The 6435-nt window shown below is 38.6% G+C and overlaps 1 long non-coding RNA gene across 1 annotated transcript; it reads right to left on the minus strand.

Moving 5' to 3' along the window:
* Positions 1–316: 316 nt before the first annotated feature.
* LOC117153089 lies at positions 317–2160 on the minus strand. Its single transcript, XR_004463522.1, has 2 exons — positions 1673–2160; positions 317–592 (listed from the first exon to the last, which is right to left on the minus strand). It is a non-coding gene; the product is annotated as an uncharacterized LOC117153089 (long non-coding RNA).
* Positions 2161–6435: the final 4275 nt, after the last annotated feature.

A 6435-nucleotide genomic window follows, 5' to 3' on the forward strand; every position in this document is an offset into this window, starting at 1 on the left:
GTCAGCAGGTGTCAGGTAGGTGATGAGTGAAGAACACAACAGAATCCATTTCCTCTTCAAACTCCTGTCAGACATTATCTACTGCACTTTGATCCCATCACTCATACCAGCTGTTTTCTACAAAGTCTCATCAACACCAACATCTGATCTGTGATGTTTCACTCTCACATCAACAACCAGGAAGCAGCTTCAACTCTGATCCACACACACACACACACACACACACACACACACACACACACACACACACACACACACACACACACACTAACTCACCTGGTGCTGTTGAAGACCTTCGGGTAGCTTCCTCCATATCCAACACTACACTCATATGTTCCAGTATCATTGATGTTGACGTTCTTCAGAATCACAGACACGTCTCCGTCCTTCATCTCTGGATCTTTCAGCTCCACTCGACCACGATAAGATTCATGTTGGTACTTTTCATGTGACAAATGTTTTTCTCTCATAAAGAAGACGTAACCGTCCTCTGCCGTCAGATCAGCTCTCGTCCACCTCAACATTAAAACAGCTTCATCTCTGGGCCCCTGACACTGCAGAGTGACGTCCTCTCCAGGTTTTGCTGTTACGTCTTGAGATTTAAACAAACAGGAAGTAAAAGTCATGAAGTCAGTTATTTATTAAACACTTTAATTTTCAGCTAACATCTAAACAACTCTACTGACTAAACTTTGCCCACATGAAACGTGGTCCTTATCTCAAATAACAGAAGTGAATTCATCAGTAAATAAAAGACTGGATTATGAACATTCATGTGTAGATGTGTTTCTCAGACACGACAAGTTTCTACAGAGTCCCTTAAGGGTCATGGTGGTGACATTTTTGACAGTTGGATATAACCTAGATAAACCTGAATGTAACCTGGATATAACCTGGAATTAACCTGGATATAACCTGGATATAACCTGGATATAACCTGGCATTAACCTGGATATAGCACTGCTGAGGCTGACTAAAACAGAGTCACTGTAGGTCTCAGATCTGTAATGGTCCTATGTATTAGGACTACAGATGTGTCTGTGCTTCAGTTTTTTATGCTGCTCACTGTACCTGCTAGTTAATGATGGTTAAATATGCTGAGTGGCCCAGGACCAATATTAGAGCTCTTTTAAAAGTAGTGATGAGCAGTAAATTCATCTCCTAACATGTCACAGAGCACGTAACTGTGTTCTCCACTAATATATCCACTATCGTCTCTCTGCAGTGTCAGTGTATTAACTTATACTTAACCTGACTGGACACGTTACAGCGCTGTAGTAAGACGGACACAGTTAGTTAACGGAGCCTTTAACCTGCACCAACGAGGCTGATTGAACAGCTGATGATGGTTAAACACTGTATGAATAACAATAATAACAAACCTTTCTTCCTGTATCTCTATCTACAGACTGATTCATACAGTTTTTAAAGCACAGACACAGCTCCAGTCCCAGTCAGCAGCTCCATCCCAGCTGTAGTTTGTCTCCATCAGCCTCAGCAGAGCTGGTTCTGTCCTCTGTTAACTGACTGTCTCTATCTCTCTGAGTTACAGTGATACTTGAACCACTCTCTGTTGACAGAGGGGATTTACTGCAGTACAGGGATCATATTCTCAGAATGACCCTTAAGGGGCTCCTTAGGTTTCAGACTGTGATAGAGGAAGTTTACTAACCTTGTTCATCTGAGCAGCACATAACTGAAGCCACCACTAAAGAGGAAAGACACTGAAGTTACTTTGAGGTTTGACAGTGGACAAGACAAAAGAGAAACTGAAGAAACACAAACGTTTGAATCCACAGTCAGTAAAGTCGGATTCCTCCAGAGAGCCGAGTTCTGAACTGTCATGTAAACGTTTTCTCCAGGTACATTTCACCCAGAGAACTCAGATTACTGTGGCATGAAAACATGTAAACGTGCTGCTAATGACTTTTTACAAGAGCACATGTGCAGGATAAAAGCTGCAGACACTCTCTGCTCTGCTACGATCAGCTGAGAAGAGCTGGATGAAAAGTGAGATGAAAACACGGAGCGACGTGAACTAGTTTTAAATAAAGTCCATTTAAAACTGAGTCCAACAAAACACTTTACTGAGGTTCAGTTGGAAAAAGCAGAACCTGTAACTGTGTCTGTCAGTCACCTCCCCAACACACCAGGAAGTGGTCTCTGCTGTGTTCATACAGTTAAAATCTGTGAACCATGCTTCAAAAATCAGCACAAGGCAGAGGAGTAATCAGATTACCCTAATCCAGTCGTCTCCTCTTTACTTAAACAGTTAGAATTAATATATGTTTTTAAATATAGTCATCAGAAGAAGAATTTATGGCCAGTGATTTGTCCGTAGCTGTCAGTGAACGCACCACGGGTCTCTTCCTTCCTGGTTCAGTAAGAGAGCAGTGGTCGAGTGAGCTAAACAATGAATGAAGAGAGAGAGTGATAGTAATAGTAATAATAACAGTAGTGATAGTAAAAGTAATTATTTAAAACCTGCTAAAAACAGAAACTCTTCTTTAAATTTAAAGAAAATGTTTCACTTCCACCTCCTGAAATGAAAACAGCTCCTCCTACAGCACTTTAAAGTAAAGTTCTCCTTGTTTAGATATTTCTAATTGTCTCTTTGAATAAAAGTGTCTGAATAAATATAAATGACTTAATGTAATTAAACATGAACTCAGGTGTTTGTGTGACAGACCTGAACCTGGATGTATTTAATGTTTATAATACAGAGAACAGACAAAATAAATAATTCAAACTAAATATAATTAATTTAATGGAATATTTAGGTTTTAATAGAACAGAGCTAAAAATTCAGTCTTCACTTATTGTTTTTGTTGATTATTCAGCATGCAACTCAGTAAAAAAGGTAAAAGACTGAGGTGAGAGGAACGGAGCCACAGGAAGCAGGTTTTCTACTTTGTTCTCAGCACAGTTGTTTTCTTTTATCAGCTTTGACATGATGTTTTTATCTAGAACCTACAGATGAGCTGCAGATATCAAAGTGCCTTCATTATGTGAACTCTGACCTCAGATGTTACTTACAGAGCAGACACAGCAGAGACAGTTCTTCCATGTTCACACTGAGTGAGAATAAATCTCTGGTTTCTTCAGATCTGACTTTTATCAAACACCTCCTCTTTCCTTTGACACTCTCACTGAGTGCTTATTCGTTTATTTATTTATTTATTTTGCCTCAGTTAATGAAACCTGACGTAAAGACGGATTAAAATCAACAGTGTGTTTGCGGTTTGAAAGTGATTAATATCTGATTTTGAAAATGACATCATTAGTAACCACTAAAAATAAAAATAAGCTGTTACTTCCTGTACAAACTTGTGTTGTCACTGTTTTCTCTGTGTGACAGGAAGTGAGCTGCAGGTGATGCTGCAGGTGATGCTGCAGCTTCACGGTACCTGTCTGCAGCATCAGTTCTTATTCTGATTTCCAAACACAGAGACATGAACAAACTCTGTGTGGAGTAGATTTAGTGCAGTGAGATGAGTTCTTCAGGTGCAGACAGAGTGTTTGTGTTGAACAGCAGCAGGTTCCTACTTCTTTAAATCAGAGACACTTCAGTATATTCAGCTCTGTGAAGGTGAATGTTGGAGCTTTTAATAATAATCTGACTCCTCTTCTCCATCAGACTCTTTTACTTTAACAAACGAGCTTGAATTTGACTTGATGATCGCTTTATTCCTCAGTTTGGTTAGTTAGCGCCCTCTGCTGGAGGGAGAAGATAACCACTTCTAAAAAATGACATCCACCCCTTCTACAGGAGAATTGTACAAATGGGTGGAGGCACAACAGAAGAAAATAATAATAATGAGGAGCTTTAACTGTGACACACTCTAACACAGCCCCAGACCTGGAGGTTCTGACAGTCATGAGAACAGTTTGAAGAACACGTTTAGTGTTTTTATAACATCACTTCCTGGATCTGTGTTTTACCTACACTGACATGTTGTTATCATGGTGCTCTCTGTCTCTGTCTCTCTCTCTCTCTCTCTCTCTCTCTCTCCACCCTCCCAGGTGTTTTCCTTGTATTGTTGCTCCACCTTGCTCCACCTTCTTCCACCCACTCACTCGTAAAGCTCCTCTTATATCAGCCTCTGTCGTTTGTCTTTTCATTGTTTTGTTCAACCCACCGATTTGTTTCTGCTCTGTTTCAAAATGTTTTCATTAAAAACAGTCAGTAAATAAAGTCGACACTGGGATTCGAGGATTTGACTGTCTAAACCTGTTGTGTTTACATTAAGATCCAGGTTTTCATTCTGCAATATGATGGAAAATTTTTTTCTGGGGCAGTTGGCAAAGTAGTCGCCCATCAACTCTGGGGCCGGTGGTTTGAATCCCAACTCCACTTACTCATACATTTTTCAAGATACGACACTGAAAACCTAAAGATCCCCAGACAGAGTGGTTGAACAACCTGAGAGAAAAAAATTATCTAGTCAATCCAGTTCAGTTATTGCTGCATTAGTCAAATACAACAACTACAACAACTACACCTTTGTCTCTTTCTGTGTTGTTCATAAAAACTGGAAATTCTTCAAATTAAACTGCTGTTAAAAGTAAATGAAAAACTTTTCTATCCACACACAGAGAGACGTGATTATAAAGGTCACTGAAACTAAAGTCGCAGAGTTTCTATCGTTGATGAATAAAAACTGTGTCTGTGTGGTTTGTAACATAGAAGATCATGGATCATGTTTCCCACTGTAAAACAACATTTCTGCTTTATTTAAGTTTCTAACATCAACACGTCAAGAAAAAGTCTCAACATGTTCCAGAGCAGTGACGGTTTAAACAGGTTTGGTTTCTTTTTTCAGTGTCACGTGGTTTAGAGTCTTTGTCCTGAGGAATCAGGGAACTAAAGGTCACAGACAGACTATAGATGCCTTTTTAAATAACCATCAGAAAGACTTAACATTAGAAACAGATTTATTTTTATTCCTAAATCTTTTGGTCTATTTAATTTTAAATCACATTCTGAGACATTTACAGTCTCCTCTGAATTATTGTAATTAACTGTGATCTTCACCAGAGCAGTGAATTATTTATAATGACTGAGACATATGTTCTGTATTTAAAAAAAAAAAAAAAAAAAAAAAACTTTATTTAAGTACAAAATATCTGTAAATATCTTTTAAAAAAATATCTTTTTCTTTTCTTAAATTCTTTCTTCTTCCTTTATTCTAAAACAATATTCAGAAGAAGAAGAAGCACCAGGTACCTCAGATACTGTCAGATCATCTCTTTAATATAAGACTTTCTTATTCTCATGATAAATAAACAGCTGTTTCAGGTGTTTTTATTAAATATAAATATAAAGCTGAGTTGATTAATTAACTGAAACTATAAACACTCAAGATAGGATCAACTTGAACTGTGTCAATTGTTCCATATTCAAATATTTATAGTTTCTCAAAGTCCTGTTTTTTAATTGTTATGTGACAGTTGGAGGAGAAAATTCAACAGTGCAGTCACTTCAGTGTTGGTGAAGTTCAGATTGTGCAGGAGGTCGTTGGTAATTCTGGTCAGAACAATATTTTCTATAGATCACTACACCAACAACAACAACAACAATAACAAAAAGTGGCAGACCAACTATCAGACCAACATTTGTTTTAGTGTTTCCTCCATCCTTGTTTTCTTCACCCCCCTTGCGTCCAGCTGCATCACCTGCAGATGAGAAGCAGCAGTGAGTCAGCAGGTGTCAGGTAGGTGATGAGTGAAGAACACAACAGAATCCATTTCCTCTTCAAACTCCTGTCAGACATTATCTACTGCACTTTGATCCCATCACTCATACCAGCTGTTTTCTACAAAGTCTCATCAACACCAACATCTGATCTGTGATGTTTCACTCTCACATCAACAACCAGGAAGCAGCTTCAACTCTGATCCACACACAAACACACACACACACACACACACACACACACACACACACACACACACACACACACACACACACACACACACACACACACACACACACTAACTCACCTGGTTTAAATGTCAGGTTGGTGGTGTTGATGAGCTCAGGTTTTCCTCCATATCCAACATAACACTCATATGTTCCAGTATCATTAATGTTGACGTTCTTCAGAATCACAGAAACGTCTCCGTCCTTCATCTCTGGATCTTTCAGCTCCACTCGACCACAAAATGATTCATGCTGGGCGTCATTATTTAATTGCCCATCTTTGAAGAGGAAGACATTACCCATTGACTTAAGGTCAGGTCTGATCCACTGTAACATTACAATTTCAGCATCTCTGGAACCCTGACACTGAAGAAGGACATTTTCTCCAGGTTTGGTTTTTATCTCTTGCAGGTCTGAAAAAAATCCACCATGAAATATTCAGGAAGACAATGATACAAGTCTTTATTTTTTTCATATTTAAAAGACAAGAAAAAAAAATTAAAGAATATATT

The sequence above is a fragment of the Anabas testudineus genome, chromosome 18 (assembly GCF_900324465.2).
Source record: "Anabas testudineus chromosome 18, fAnaTes1.2, whole genome shotgun sequence".
Taxonomy (NCBI): Eukaryota; Metazoa; Chordata; class Actinopteri; order Anabantiformes; family Anabantidae; genus Anabas; species Anabas testudineus.